Source organism: Bubalus kerabau, chromosome 10, assembly GCF_029407905.1.
Source record: "Bubalus kerabau isolate K-KA32 ecotype Philippines breed swamp buffalo chromosome 10, PCC_UOA_SB_1v2, whole genome shotgun sequence".
Lineage (NCBI taxonomy): Eukaryota > Metazoa > Chordata > Mammalia > Artiodactyla > Bovidae > Bubalus > Bubalus kerabau.
Genome location: NC_073633.1, coordinates 34,506,175 through 34,523,112, shown reverse-complemented (window position 1 = coordinate 34,523,112; position 16,938 = coordinate 34,506,175). Strand labels below are relative to the sequence as shown.

At 38.3% G+C, this 16,938-nt stretch overlaps 1 protein-coding gene across 18 annotated transcripts in view; it reads right to left on the bottom strand.

Annotated features, from left to right (window-relative positions):
* The window catches only part of FMN1 (formin 1), a 497,917-nt gene that overhangs the window by 242,923 nt on the left and 238,056 nt on the right, over positions 1-16,938 (bottom strand). The gene's annotated exons all lie outside the window — the stretch shown is intronic.

The window sequence follows — 16,938 nt, the reverse complement described above, 5'->3', positions numbered from 1 at the left end:
CTCACACAACTGGATGATATCTACCCAAAGGTCCCCACCTCTCCCATTTCCCACCTCTCAACCAATGATCTTTTAAGTTGGCTAAATCTGGTGAACACATCTATACAGACCATTTTGATGGCTCTGTAATTCATCTGCATAGTGTAGTGGGTAGAGCACAAGTTGGCTAGGCTCCTTAACCTCTCGTATATCATTTTTCTCATACAGAAATTGGGGGTAATAACAGAACCTCACAAGGTTATGAGAAGTACATGAGTTAATATATGTAAAACCAGAGAGGAGTGTCTGGAACACCAGAGGAAATATACAAGTTTGCTACAATGGTAATATTAATGGTTTTACTACCAATGGTGTTACTACTTATGGTAGTAATAATACAATGGTATTGTTTTGTCTCTTTGCTGCCTGACAGGTCACGGAGGCCAGTGGCCATGTCATCTTGCTTTCAGCTCTCAGCATGTTTTCCAGCACCTTGCTCTATCCTTCTAAAGCAAAAAATAGATACAAAAATCCTTCTTTAATCTCTTCTAGCTGTTGCTATTTCTTTTCTCACCTTCCCTCTTTTTCTTCAGAGTTTTTTTTTTTTTTTAAAGAAAACACACAGCTCTTGCTTTATCTATTTTCTTATCCATGCTTCTTTCAACCAATGACACCTTGCTGCTAGCCCCACTGTATTACTGAAACTCCATGATTTGAGTGTTACATTTGATTAGCACCTTTCAGTGATTTTGCCCTCTCGGCTGCACTGTTAAAGTTGACTGCTGCCTTGCCTTGAATTTCTCTCTACTTTCCTGATCGTCAAAATTCTCCACCCACCCCTATTTTCTTCCTATTTCTTGGCTCTCTCCAGTCAGTCAGTGGACTCCTCTCCCTCCATTCATCCCTTAAATGTTGTTCCCCAGGCATGCTCCTTCCCATTTTACCTTTCTTACACTACACAATCTGTCTTGGTCATCCTGCATACTCATGAGGTAAATGACAGTCATTGACTCTATCGCAACTTCCAAACTGGTATCTTAAAACCGTAATTCCAACTATCCTCTGGAACTAATCTACCTGAATATTTTTATCAGCCACCTCAGAGTCAGTATGTCTGAAAATGAAGTCATGATGTCAAAGCTCAGTCTCCTCGTCCTCTGAAATTCTTCTTTGCAATTAGTAGCATCAACATCCTCCCAATGATCTCTTTCAGAAGCCTGGATATCATGATGGATTCCTTGTTCTCTCTCATTCCTAACAGATTATCGATGAGTTTCATTAATTTCTCTGATTTATTCCTTACCTTCTACCCCCAATGCCTCAACTCTTCATTGGGTCTTAGTTACCTGGACAGTGACAAGAGTCACCTCAATAATATTCCTGATCCTGGTTTAGACACATTCATTCATTTTTTTAAATTCATATCTTTATTCCTTAAAATCCCTTCAACAACTAGCCATTACTTATAAGCTAACATTAAAATTGTTTAACATGGCCACATTGAAAACTCTTCTGTGTTTGCCCATTTTGTCCACTCTTGGCTCCTGCCTCTTCTCCAAATATGTCCTAGATTCCAGTTCTATATAACCTCTCTCTCCCAGGACCATACTCGTGCATATGGCCTTTGCAAATACTGTCCTCTCTTAACACCTCTTCTGTCTGCTGCAAACACCCAAGGTAAGGGGACAGATTATCAAACACAGATTCCATGGTGGCTTCCTCACAAACTGTACTTACTAATATAAAGAATAACCATGAAATTTCTATGTACTCCATATCAATATGCTCTAATAGCTCAAATAAAGAAACCAGTTACCCTTGCTCTTCCCTGTTTCACAACTCGTTTTGATCATTTCAATTTCTTGTGCAGAAGCTCAACATGACATAGTAATTCAAAGTGATTAAAGTAATAAGCACCTTATTCACTCTCTATCTGTCCATATGTAATTGTCTTTAGTCACTCAGTTGTGTCCTACTCTTTGCTACCCCATGGACTGTAGCTCCTCTATCCATGGGATTTCCCAGGCAAGAATACTGGAGTGAGTTGCCTGTTACTTCTCCAGGGATCTTCCCAACCCAGGGATCAAACTCATGTCTCCTGCATAGCAGGTGGATTCTTTACCACTGAGCCACCAGAGAAGCCCCTCCATATGTAATAGGGAAGAACAAATCTGACTCCATATTAGATCTGTTCCTTTTGCTTTAACCTGTGTCCTTTGTTGCCTGTGCTTAGTCATGCTGGCTCTGTACCTTTTATAAAAGAATGTTATCTATAGTCTGAAATATATAGGACAGCTTATTCTCAGGGATCTGACCTTCAAGAGTCCATTCATAAACAGAAAAAAACTTGCAGTAACAAAGAATAACATGTCTTGTTGGAGGTTTACAGGAACATTCCACCTAACAACTGATCATGCCCATCCCTCACCTTGCCTATAAAAGTGCTTTGCTGAAACCCTTTGGAGAATCCAGGGTTTTGGGGGCATGAGCTGCCTGTCTTCCTTGCATGGTCCTGCATTAAACCTTTGATCTAAACATGTCTGGCCTCACTGTGTGCTGGGCACAGAAACTTGCATTCAGTAATACATATCCTATCAATTATTTCAAATTGTTATTGGCTCTATTACAAATGGGGCTTTTCAGGTGGTGCCTGCCAATGTAGGAGATGCAAAAGATGCGGATTCGATCCCTGGGTCAGGAAGATCCCTTGGAGCAGGAAATGGAAATCCACTCAGTATTCTTACTTAGAAAATTCTATAGACAAAGGAGCCTGGCAGACCATAGTATGAGGTCATGAAGCGTTGGGCACAAATGAGCACGCAAGCACTATTACAAATAGGCATCTCAAATCTGTGTGTATCATAAATCAAGCCTTTGGGAAAAGTATCTTTTAACACTTTTTCACTCTACTTTCTGTGCCACTTTTACTTTGTACCTGGAAATCATATACTGTTTTCCCTCCTTTATCTACAGCCATAGCTAGAAGGACTGTTAATGATTTGATGAATCAAATACACAGAGTAGAATTTTCTGTTGAATAATCATGTACTCCCAGGCATGACCCTGAATATCTTTATGAAATGTCAAGTCCAGACCCTCACAGTCAAAATTACAGATAAGGATGGATCAAGGGAACATAACGCTTTTAAACCCTACTGACTCTCCTTTCAGTCTCCTTTACTTTTGCACTGAATGTGCTGTTTGTACACGGTAGACAAAATGACTGCAAACCTTCCACTTATTTTTAAATAAATGTTCTTTAGGACACAGGAAGCATTACAAGTTTCCCTTTCCCCAACCTTCTCTGCTAAAAGTCTGTTGTTTTTCTGCATTTACCCTAACATCATTTGAAAGGAGGCAGGTCCAAGTTTTGACAGCTTTCCAATCTCCCCGAAGTTTTATCTCCAAATTGCACCTGAATTTTTATCTATCTTCCATTATTTTTAACTTGATTGCTTCTATTACTTTCATTTTCAATCACATTCTCTTCCCACCTGCCATAGTCTATTAGTCTATATCCATTTTCTTCTAAGCAAGATGCAAATTCACAGTCTTTAAGAGAGCAATCCCAATTAAAACACTGTTCCAATCACCCTTTTCCTTCATTGATACTTTTTATCTGTTTAAGGTAATGGTTCTCAGGATGCTACCCATTAGAAATATCTAGAGAGCTTTGTAAAAAATCCTGATGGGGCCATCTCAAAAGATAATCATTCAATTGATCTGAGATGGTGCTCTTACACAGGTGTCCTTAAAGCTCCCCCAAAGGGTTCCTGGGCAGCCAGAGCTGAAACCAGAAATAACTGTTCTAAATCTTTATTCTGCTCCAAATACAGCTGAGATAGTATGGCACTACAATATTGGTGGAATTTTTTTGGCAATGACTTTTAACTTGGGTCATTGAAGAATCTCCAAAGGAATATGTGTTACTTGAAAAAGTCCCTTGGTAATTCTGATGTATCCCCATAAAGAGACTATCCCTTCATTACCCATATTGAGAATAGTTATTTCATGCAGCAGATAAGCCTAAATTCTTTCCATGACACTCATGGCTCTTTAAAACCTGCCCTCTGCTTACTTTTGCAGATATTTCTTTATAGTTTCCCTATGGTGCACCAGTACAGATTCAAACATCCCATCAACTCCCACATCTTTATGCTTTTGCACATGCTGCTTCCTCTCTGTGAAACACCCTTTCTCTCCATTTTTGCCTAGTGAAAGCCCTGAAGGAAAACTCACTCCATTGCAACTGAACCTTCTGGCTTCAACTATTCTTGATTCTTCCTGACAAAAGTTTTCCTTTGACTCTGTTGCCAAAGAACTTCCTAGGTTCACATCACATTACAGTCACTTAGGTTTATCTTCTTTGGAAATCTAAAAGCTCCAGGCAGTTGGGGACCATGCTTTATTCATGCTTGAACTTTCAGAACACTGCGCACTACTTGGCTAGTGATCCTTAAATGCTTATTGAATTGAATTATTTCTTTAGCTTTAAATATTAAGACTTCCTTGTACCTCTGTATTACCCAACCAACTAGACTCAAAAGCCTAAGGAAATATAAAAACAGAGACACGTGGTCCCCTTCCTTCCCTGGTGGCTAAGACAGTAAAGAATCTGTCTGCAATGTGGGAGACTAGGGTTTGATCCCTGGGTTGGGAAGATCCCCTGGAGAAAGAAATGGCAACACACTCCAGTACTCTTGCCTGGGGAATTCCAAGGACAGAGGAGCCTAGTGGGGTACAGTCCATGGGTCTGCAAAAAAGTTGGACACGACTGAGCGACTAAAACAAGCACAACATAAACTATGAGATTTCATTGTTGTTATTACCTAGAAAATTCAAATAAAACCTCTAGATTTTTTTAAGTGTGGGTCTAAAAATTAATATTGATACTATTTAATTTTAACAATTCAAAATATTTAGGGTCAATAAGCATTCTCTTCACAATAAGCTTAACGGTTATTCCCATAAGTATAGTGAACTATGCAGTAGAATCCAACAGTATTTGTCATTCTAATCTGATTAGGAATTGGGCTCCAGGCAACTCCTGCAGTCTCCCCATGGACTGGTCCTCCCTTCCCCTACCAAATTCTCATTTTTTAAAAAATAACCTCCACATTACCACTGCTCAGAGATATCATCAAAGGAGCACACTGTCCTGAAACCCAAACAACAGAGGGAGACTTTGCTTGCCTGGCCCCCACAAATGTCTGTCAAAAAGAATTGGAAAAGTGCCTACTGATGAAAGACATCATGGTGGTGCCGAGCACTGCGCAAAAATCACCCATTAACATTTTGTTGTTATGAACATCCTCTCCCAGTGGTGCTGCCAGGGGCCATTAAAAATTCAGGTTATCTGCTATACAATCTAAGTCAATTTTTCCCAGGGACTCTTGGAAATTCTAAATTCTTCCAGGTTAGGGAAAGCAATTCCAAGGGACTGCACAGAAGCACAATGAAACTGCATCACTTCAGGCAAGTTCTAAGATAGTAGCCATTTCCACAGCCACAACTTCACCCTATCTCTTTCTCTTCAACTTTCCACAATACAGACAGTCCTGCTCATGAAAGCTGTATAAAGAGGCAAAGCACAGTATCATCTAAGCCATACAAAGAAAGAGTCCCAGCTCTCATGAATGCAAATCAACATGGGAGGTCAAGCAGACTCAGTATGGCTCTGAAATCATACCAGTGGTTCAGCCTGCAGTTCAGATAAAGTTGGGCATTACTTCTGAAATGTGACAGCTATTCCAGACAGGATTCTGAAATATACTCTGAAAATAAGTAAATAAAATTATGGATAGTCATCCAAGGAAATAGGAAGTCAAACAGATAAATCTTTGAAATCTGTACTCAAGTTCCTACCTGGGAAACAAGATAAAACCTCACCGTAGCTAGAGTGTTCTAGTGAAACAGAAAAAATAAAGTCATGACTCATGGGGGATTCTAATAATGTTTTCTTTCTAAATTATTAATATCACTAAATTAGTGTAAGTCACAGAATGGGTATACCTTGGGACATCCATGGAAATGACTTTCAAGGTTTTTTCCTCTAAAAAATAATTTGAAATCTAATAAGCAAATCCAAGACTGCATATTTTTAGGCAAAGAACCAACATACTAATTCCTTCTCTACCAGGAAAGAGGACTTGGGAGTTTTATGTTGTGTTATTATTGTCACTAATGAAGCTACATGTAGCTCAATAAGGGATGTATGACACATTCCAGAATACATATGCATTTAGAAGCAACAGATGCTAAACCCTGGTCCTTAATACTATGACAAATTGAGGTTCTTCAAGTAATCACAGCAATCACATACTGTTTCTTTCTCAATTCACTTATTGTCTATGAGGAGTCGTTACCCTATGGCCAGTGCCCATCTGTCCACCAGTATCATTTTGGTAAGTAACTGTGAGGTAGGTTCCTCAATTAGGTTTGCTTCACATATTCTCAACTTTGTCTTTTTCTTGTTTTAATTGAAAAGGGGGGGAAATGAAAAAAATGTCATTTAAATAGCATTATCAAGTAGGAGCAAGAAGGGGCTAGTTGCTGAGTTCTTTCTGGCATTAGAAGTGAAATTTATGCTTAAGACTGTAGGATTACTTATTAGAAAAATAGTCTCCACATCTTTTACCAATGGAATAGAAAGCTTTCTGCTAGCAAGAAGAAGTTCAGGGGAGTGGTTGTAATAAATTTCCTATTTGTAGGCTTACTTTTCATAGTGATGTTGTACGAACCACAGAGACACTGAACAAGTCTTCACTATAGCAAATGAGATGAGACTCTGGTCTCTCTACCGTCTAACTTTCAATCTAGATTTAATGAGCATCTACAATGCACTCAATCTTGCAAATGTATATATACAGAAACAAGTCAGATTTTGAGAGGCTCAAATTCCAGCTGAGAAAAGGTATTCGTTTGAGTTGTTTTTAATTTTCAGGAAAGCTGAGCTGGTGTGGATTTTACACTCTTATTCAAACATGATGTTTTCATTGATAACTGAAGAAAACCAATGACCACAGAGGCCAGTTTGTCCGGCAAAGATATCCCCGGTTCTTTGTGTTGCTTTTATTATCCAGTAAAGAGTCACTTCAGGGCCCACTCCCTGAATGTATTTTCATGAGTAAGTAAGGAGGTATTTGGCTTCCCACCTTAATATTTGAACAAATGACCGATGATGTGTACCTAGGCCACAATCACCTTCTCCTGGCCACTTCCAGTCTTCCCGGGGATTAGTCACTCGATAAATCTGCCATTGAATGGGTTTTAAATTATAGACTAATCGACAGGGAAAACAAACAAGATGGTTTACGTGTTTTTCATTAAGATCTGGGCTCTGGCCTAGGACGTCTCCTTTGGAGGAAGCTAGGAAGGGAAATGGCTTAAATTTCCAAATATTGCTCACCCCAGCCAAGAGACTCATTATAGAAGCCATAAGTTGAGATGCCAGAAAAGGGCTCACAAAATTGAGTATAACCTTCATTTCTCTAAGTAATGGACCCAAGGAGAAATATTTTCTGCTCCAATTGGAAAGGCCAGGTCAAGTTAATTGGGGGGGGTGGGGGGGGGGTGGGCAGGGAACACTAAAATAGTAATCAGAATGACTGGATTTAGTTCAGCATAGGACTGTTGTATGACCTTAAATTTGCTTATCTCTGGCCATCTTCTTCATTTGTAAAACAAACAGGTCAGAAAAAGATCAGCAGCTTACCAACCAGGTTTCTAGGGATCCATGGAGGTATTTCAGCAGTTCGGCAAACAGTTGTTGTTTGGGGGGGAGGGAGGGGGTTGTTTTTTTTTAATTTAAAAAGGATATTTTAAAATAACCTTAAAAACAATGAATTTTAAAAATACATATAGTTACACCAAAACCTACATATGTGGATACCACCAGCACACCAAGTACTAAAGTACTTAGATTTTGGTTTGCTTGTTTTTTTAGAGCCTTTGAAATACAAAGTTTTCTCTGACATCTTTCTGAATCTATTCAGATGATCTGAAAATGTTTCACTGATCAGGAAAGTAATAACTTTGTACTGGTCTCTCTCCTTTCCTTTCTTCCTCCCTTGTTTTAAATTCAGGTTTGTACACATACAAGAAGCAAATGGCTACCCACTCCAGTATTTTTGCCTAGAGAATCCCATGGACAGAGGAGCTGGTGGGCTACAGTCCATGAGGTTGCAAAGAGTCGGACAAAACTAAGCACACACACATACACATGTAAGCATATTCTATGGCACACATGCATCATATGCCACTGTGCATGGCCAGGGCTCAGGCTAGTCTGCTCTGTGCAGGACCCTGTTTTGGCAAAATAGTCCATTGTTCAATGACAAGCACATGAATGGGCAGAGTAACAGATGATTTTAGCATTTAATTTTATACTTGGGGCTTTCTGACAGAGTGATGTTTATGATTAAAATGAATTCCAACAGCTCCTAATTGTTAACTGGTTCAATTGTAAAGTAAAAATTTCCTACAATTCATGTTTCAATCTTAGGGATTATTTTAATTGAATACAACCCTAGGATAGTAAGGGAATTTTTTCCAAAAACTGTTTCCATTTTTAACTATATATTTTGTAAAATGTGGGTTTTGAGATTTTGTTAGTAAAATAAAACATAGAAAGTAACTGGGTGCTGTGGCTAAACACGTGTACACCCGTGGCGGATTCATGTTGATGTATGACAAAACCAATACAATATCGTAAAGTTTAAAATAAATAAAGAAAACACTTGTTAAAAAAAAAACAAACTGAAATAAATAAATAAATAAAACAGTTGACATTGAAAATCCCTAAATTTACATTAGTGCTCAAATTTTTGCAGAAAATAGCTGTTAAATATGTGTCTTGACAAAAGATTTGTACCCAGAACATAGAACTCCACTACAATGAAAATAAGAAAACACCTCCCCTCCCAAAATGGGTAAAAGATATGAGGGACAGTTCATGAAGATGATACATGGATGATATATAAACACATAAAAAGATGCCCAATATGTTATTCATTAGGGAAATGCATATTAAACCACAATGAGATACCACTGCATACTTATTGGAAGGGAGGGAGGAAGAGAGAGAGCGAGAGGTAAACTGGCCCATCTGATAACACCAAGTAATGGGGAGCACGTGGAGCAACTGGAACTCTCAGTTTGCAAACAGGAATGTAAAATGGTATAGCTACTTTGGAAAATTGTTCCTTGGAAAGTTAGATACACACTTTCTGTATCACCCAATAATCTCACTGCTTTGCCCAAGTGAAATAGAAATGTATGTTAACATGAAAATCCATATGCAAATATTTTAACAGCTTTATGCTTACTTGCCTGTGATGGTTAATTTTACTAGGCCATGGGGTGATCAGATATTTGGCCAAATATTATTCTAGGTGCCTCTGTGAGGGTGTTTTGAGATGAGATTAACAATTGAATCAGTAGCTTGAGTAATCTGCTCTCCTTAATGCAGGTAGGTTTTATCCAATCCAGTACTCTTGCCTGGAAAATCCCATGGAGCCTGGTAGGCTACAGTCCATAGGGTAGCAAAGAGTTGGACAAGACTTGAGTGACTTCTCTTTTATCCAATCAGTTAAAAACCTGAATGAATATAAAGCTGATGTTATTAAGAAAAAAATTTTCCAGCCTAAATACCTTTAAAGTGAGGCATCAGCTAATTTTCTTGCCTGAGGTCTGAAATATCAGCATTGGGTCTTTCTGGGTCTCCAGACTGCCAACTCACCCTACAGGTCATGAGACTTATCAGGCTTCATGACTGTGTAAGCCAATTTCTTATCATCTCTCTCCCTCCCTCTCCCTCCCTCCCTCCCTCCCTCCCTCTCTCTCTCTCTCTCTCTCTCTCTCTATATATATATATATATATATATATAAATATATATATATAAACCCTACTAGTTCCATTTCTGTGGAGAACACAGACTAATGCATTACCTCAAATTGAAAGCCACTCAAATGTTCTTCAGCTGCTGAAGGGTCAACAAACTGTGGCAAATGCACAAAGAGGAATTCTAACCCAAAATTTTAAACGAAAGGAATGGACCACTGGAAGATCCAACGACACAGATGAATCTCAAATGTATTAGGTTAAGTGCTAGAAGCTGGACTCAAAAGGCTACAAACTCTATGATTCCATTTATTTGACATTCTGGGAAAGTCAAAGCTGTAAGGGCAGAAAAAGTATCAGCAGGGAGGACAGGGTTCTGAGTTCAAAAGAGGAGCTGTCTTCCAAAGGACACAGGGGCATTTTCTATGGTAATGAGAATATTCTATGCTTTGATTGTGGTTTGGTTATGTGACTGCATGCCTTGTCAAAAATCACTAAAGAGTGATTTTTATTGTATGTAAAATTCTATGTCAATGAAAAAAGCATCTTGAAGACTGGCATTATGGCAAGTCCTATGCACACATTTCTATAGACTTAAAACTGCAAACTAAATGCATTATAAATAAAATGCCACTCATCAACTGGACTTCCAAACAAGATTCTGTTTGTAACCAAATCTTTCTCTTTTAAGAAAACACATGTCAACAGACAGTAGAGTGAAATGAGTCCCCTAAATGTCCAGAGTTGCCTAGGCCTTAACAAGACACAAGTGTCCAAATTTCCTAAGACAAAAGTTTAACTTTTTTCACTGATGCTACAGAATTTTCACTTCTATGGCCCAATTTCCAGAGCTTTCTCTCCCAAGGTCAGGCTTAGGAGGGAGTGAGTGGCAGTCATCCAAGATGGCCACATTCAGCAGCATTCGAAACTAGCAGCTTGTGAGCACATGGCCAGGGGAGAATGAATGACTGACGGCTCATAGTCCGAGGCAGGATGTTACGGAGCCTTGAACACTGTGATGTCACATCTCTGGTGCTTTCGCACAGCCTACTTTCTATCTCATTACTCATAAGGAGTCCAACTTCCTCATAGTTGTTCATTAATAAGCACGTCCAAGGAAACAGGGTTCTAAGTTTTTCACTTATGTAAGGAAAAAAGTACTTAACATCTATTCCCAGGCTACCATGAGAGTTTTATGTCTCTAAGGCAAGGATCAAAGTATTGCCTTGGATTTTCGTTTTCTTTTAAGCAATAGATTGACAGTTTTATTTTTCTTCTTTAGTTACAGAGAAACCACCTATCAATACAGACAGTCTGTGACACAGTGCAATTAGAACAGTTTCTTCCTATACCCAGTGGGTCTCCAAGACACAGGAGGCCTTTTATTCTATCAGTGTTTGTAAGCTGAATATCACCCTCCAGGTTTCTATTCTGTAAAATAAGGATGATATAACCTGTCTTTCTTCCTAATATATTTTTCATGGGACATAAAAGAAACTAAATAATAGGTTTGGAACAAATTAAGAAATACGTTGACTAAAAAACAATGTCGAGTTTTAAGACACTGGATAGAACTAACAGCAACTAGTTAGGTTTACAGCATACTGTCAGTTGGAAACTACTAACATAACCCATACAGCTCCCCATGGGTAAATATATATCTACATTCAAATGACCTTTAGAGGACAGAGTGTATATGCTGCTAAGTCACTTCAGTCGTGTCCGACTCTGTGCGACCCCATAGATGGCAGCCCACCAGGCTCCCCTGTCCCTGGGATTCTCCAGGCAAGAACACTGGAGTGGGTTGCCATTTCCTTCTCCAATGCATGAAAATGAAAAGTGAAAGTGAAGTCGCTCAGTCTTGTCCGACTTTTAGCGACCCCATGGACTGCAGCGTAGCCGACTCCTCTGTCCATGGGATTTTCCAGGCAAGAGTACTGGAGTGGGGTGCCATTGCCTTCTCCGAGAGTGTATATAATGTGGTTAAAGTCAACTTTTCTTCTAAATAGACTGCATTAAGTGGGAACCATATACCATGAGAATGCACAGAAAAATAAATTAGCATTGTATCATACAATAAAAGTTAGGCTATCACTTATATACAAGATACATTGATATTTATGACAAGATTTTTCTCAAGCAATTTAAACATACTCATTGATAAATACCTCATTTGCCTTTTTACCCCCTACTTGAAAAGTGCTCAAGTTCTCCTTTGTTTTCACCTCTAATACCCCCAACAAAAATCAGAATAATTGCCTTAACTCTGCCCCCCTCCTCAAGAAAAACATCTCCCATTATATTCACTGACAAACATCATTCTAAAATATGTGCAGCTAGCTACTTTGCATCTTTATAATACCTTTGTGTAATTTCTCAAAAACCTGGTTTAGGTTGCCACCATTTTACTGAAAATGCTGGCAAAATCACTGATGGCTTCCTGAGTTACCCAGTTCAGTGGATTTGTCCTCATTCTTCCTCTGTGACTTTGCAGCTGAACTTAAAAATGGCCTCTCTTGCTTTCTCTGGCAACATCGCTCCATAGTTCTCTTTCCACCTTTGTGATTTTTCTACCTACTTTCTTTCCCCATTCCATCCTCTAAGTATGTCAATTTTATGAGGGCTCACATTTTTGTCTCTCTTGTTCACCAGTGCATTCCTAGAACCATAAGTACAGCCTGGCCTGTAGGGCCTCAGATAGCTGTTGAATGAATGAAGGCATGCCTTTTTCAGGATCCCCGACTCAAGGGCTTCCCCGGTGGCTCAGTGGTGAAGAATCTGCCTGTAATGAAGGAGACGTGGGTTCGATTCCTGGGTGAGGAAGATCCCCTGGAGGAGGAAATGGTAACCCACTCCTCTATTCTTGCCAGGAAAATCTCATGGAAAGAAGAGCGTGGCGGGCTACAGTCTGTGGGGTCACAAAGAGTCAGGCACACATGCACACATGCAACTGATTCTCAGAAGTCCTTAAAGCTATTGTGCCTGTGATTACCATGTTCAGCTATCAAAAAGAAGGCAAAGGGGAGGAGCTATTGAGTAGTACCTACATAAAGCCTATTGACATACATGATTACAAACCTTCTGATGTCTTTAATCACTGCTATTAAACCCTCTGTGATGTCCTCGTTGACAAGGGCAGAGCTGATGGAGACCACGTTCTTTCCAACAACTCTCATGAAATTCATAAGCACTTGTAAATCCAGTGTCACATGTGTATCTCCATTCAGACCTGGTAAGTTTCTTTCATTCAATGGACCTCCAGACTGAGTTATCTTATAATACACACAGGGCCTAGATGAGAGCTAACAAATGTACTGACCCAAAGTGAGTCAGAACAAACATTCTACATCATAAGCATTCATAATACTATCATTGTGAATACCTATTACTAGTGAAGGATTTTTATAGTTCCAAACAAATCTCCATTTCAAAATAATTGAGGAGCCCACAAACATGTTTTATTCCATGTGTATCCAAGTATTATGAGTTGTTTTCTCATCTTCCTTTACTGGGACACACACCAAAATGGTTGGAACTGGGTCCACAGAAATGCCTTGATCAACAAAAAAGAACCTTGAAACAGCACCAATAACAAGGTGGGTGACCAGTTTGTTCTTCATAATGGCTAGGCCTCTTTTTTGAGTTTCTATATAGTCATCCCCTGTATCTGCCCATGGATATGGAGGGCTGAGTGTACTGTACCATTTTGCATAAGGGACTTGAGCATCTGTGGATTTCATGATTTTTGAAGGGGTGCTAGAACCAATCCCTCAGATACGAAGGGATGACTATATAAGCAGTCAGACTTACAGAACATCTCCAGTCACAGATCCATCTAGAAAGAGGCTCAAATTTCTAGAACTATGCTTTCTACATTTGGAATATGTGTAATTGAGGGTGTAGATGGACTGACAGCATACAAGTGATAAAGTTCATCTGTAGCACCTAAGCTCCATACCTCTAAAAGCAGAGAGACCCAAAATAACATTCATTTTGAGTAACTAGAGAATTCTAAAACTCCGCAAAGGAAGTTTCCTGACCACAGGGCATCAATACTCATCATTTTTGGAAAGTTTTGGCAAAGTATCACACTGATTTATTTGAGCTCACGAAGATCTGATGTAATATTTAAAAACAGATTTCTTCTTTGTGTAAACATGAATTAGGAAAAATGTAAATCCCCCATCTAGGTTTATTTTTTTAATATGGATTTTAATTATATATTTAGAAATCTGGGGTGCTCAAAGCCTTAAACAGTTAAGATAATAAATGGAATTTGGCAGAACATTTGTTCTGATTACTAGATGTTTAATGATACTTGGAACGTCAAGATGCATGTGAAATTACACTCAAGTATGATGCACACAAAATAACTTGGAAAGGATCAGATCTCATTTTGACTTGATTCTTTTCTCCTGGAATACAGACAAACCACATTCTTGTTTTCTTCCTGCATTCTCCCCCTTAGATTAAACTATATTACTTTTGACTGATATTCATCTCTGTAATTTGTGCTTTTTGAAAGGATAATTGTTACAAGAATTACATTTTCAGTTTTTTCCAGTAATTGGAAGATACAGCTTTAAATCAGTAGTCTTATTTCCTAGCTGATCAAACGTGGAACATAATTCACGAATTGTTTTCAAAATAAATGTTTAACTACTCTACGCAAAGTTTAAATGTCACTTTGAATTGAGTTTGACACTCATCTATAAACTCAGGTTTATAGATGACTATAATTTTTTCTCTCCAAGAATTTTTCCATGTTAAATGTTACAGCTATTCCAATTTAAAGTGTGAAAAGACAGGGGCACTATTGCCTAAAAATGAATACATAATTTCTACATAAGTCATTCCAAAGTTAATAACTAAATATGAAGGTTAATGATGATATAGGACCAGCTATATAACATCTGTATCAGACCACATACCTGCTGCAGTATTTCATGAACATGCTGCTGTCTCATGGAATCTGTCTGCTACAAGAGCTTACACATGCCAATTTTGTGCCATGCACCCTTCATGAAAAAATGAATGGCTCAAGTATCTACACCAGTCATCCATTCTAAATAGTTACAAAATACTTGCATTCTAAATATTTAGATTACTAGGAGTCTCAGTGTTGGGCCATCACCTTTCCTTCACTGCACTTCAGAGCAATGGAAGGCTTTGTGATTGCATGTCCTTGAACATAAAATTAATACACATATGAAATGGATTAGAATGGTTGAGGTGTTTGAAAGGAAGGAATTTTGATTTTTATAGAGATTGACGCAAAGATCATTTTTCTTGGTCCAAATTTACTTTGTTAAACATACTCTGACCTCAACTGTAGTTGCCAAATGTAAAAGCAAATGCCTATTTTCTTTTGAATCATGTTCTTTTTTATATTTTTTTCCTCTCATATGTTTTTCAGATTTTGCTATCAAAACAGCATAGGTAAGATTAAAAATGTAGAATTAAATCCAAACACGATGTACCTATAAGGAAAACAGTTAACAGACCCGTACTAAAAATTGGGGTCTCATAAAGGAGGAAATATTTAACTTTACTTCTGGGTGTTATCGGTTTTAAAAGCTGGGCTAGGGGGCGGAGGAGGGCAGTTAGCCATGCAAAATCCTCTAGTAACACTTAAAACTGCCATTCACAGTTATAGTGTTTTTAAAATTCCTTTGGTATGGGTGGTGCATGGTTGCAGGTTTTAGAGAAAAAAATGTAAAATCACTCCAAGAGGTATTTCTGACAGCTGGTAGCCTCTATGTTTCAACCTTTATTATTATCATTATCATCATCATCATCATTATTATTTTGGTAATTAGGTTGCTACTGAGCAAAGAATGAGTGATGCTGTAGGAGTGCAACGTTTGAGTTCAAGTTATAATAGAAGAGTCCATCTGAACACAATGATCCATATCTCACAAAACTAGACTATCTCATTCGAAAATAATAAAATTCTCTCTCAAGTTCCTATTTATAAATCCTGAATGCAGCTCTTATCCTTGCAGAGATAAGGAATGAAGACAGGAGAAAAAAGTATTAAACAACCTTCTGAACTTAAAAAGCAAACAACTTAAAAAGTTGAAATTGAATGAAAATATTTGGAAGAGGTGGCCTTATTTACCTCTAATTGATTTCTACATTTCTAAAAGAATTGTGTTTAATTTTGCTCATGTGCCTAAAGATTTTGGTTTTGAACAAGCTATATTAAATCTCAAATAGCATATGCTTAATACCGCACATCATTGTGGAATATATGATGTTTATACTGCCTATCGCAAATTTCAGTTAACACTTGCTCTGCCTTTAGCAGAGCACTCTGTGTATGGATTAAGTGATGGACCAGTAGATTGGGAAAACACCTGACTTCCAGTCAAGGTGCGTCTATCAGCTGCCTTCATGGGCTTGGGCTCTATTACTGTTAGTACGTAGTATCTACAAGGTGAGTCTCAATGGGTGATCAGCTTCCTTGGTATAAGGAACCTTGTCCTGTTGGGAGCATGTTTTTCCCTTAAGGGCATTATGGAAGAAGAGGCTGAAAAGCATTAAGCTTGATTCAAAGATCAGATCTTTCAGGCTTTCAGACTCATCTATAAAAAGAAAGGGTTTTACAAATTACCAAAAATTCAAATGAGTCCATTTTGCTTTCACTTAAACTATTACAAATGATCAATCACCATAACCTGTCTAGACATACAAAGTCTGCTAAATGTTCATTTAAGACAATGAGAAATAAACACCATTCTTCCAGTAGAAAGTCATAAACTTTTGAAACTATCTTTAAGAATCCTCGTGGGAACATAGTTTTCCTACTAGAGTCCTCCTATGTCTTTGAATCTGAAAAATACTGCCTGTAAAATCACTGGTTTAAACCCAGTTTCCACTACAGAGAAAGAAAATCAACCAGTGGTTAATTTACACATTTATGTATGTGTCACTGTGATGGGAGATTCAACTGTTTGCTGTTCATTGAAGGTTTTTGTCTATCATGGGCTTTGGCACTGGGGGTTGGAGGGAAGGGGATAGAACCTCTGCTTTCATGATTATAATAGTAGAGTCTGCCAATTGCCTAAGTCTGAGATAAAAAGCCTAAGGTTTCAAAAGAAGGAGCCTTTGGAAGT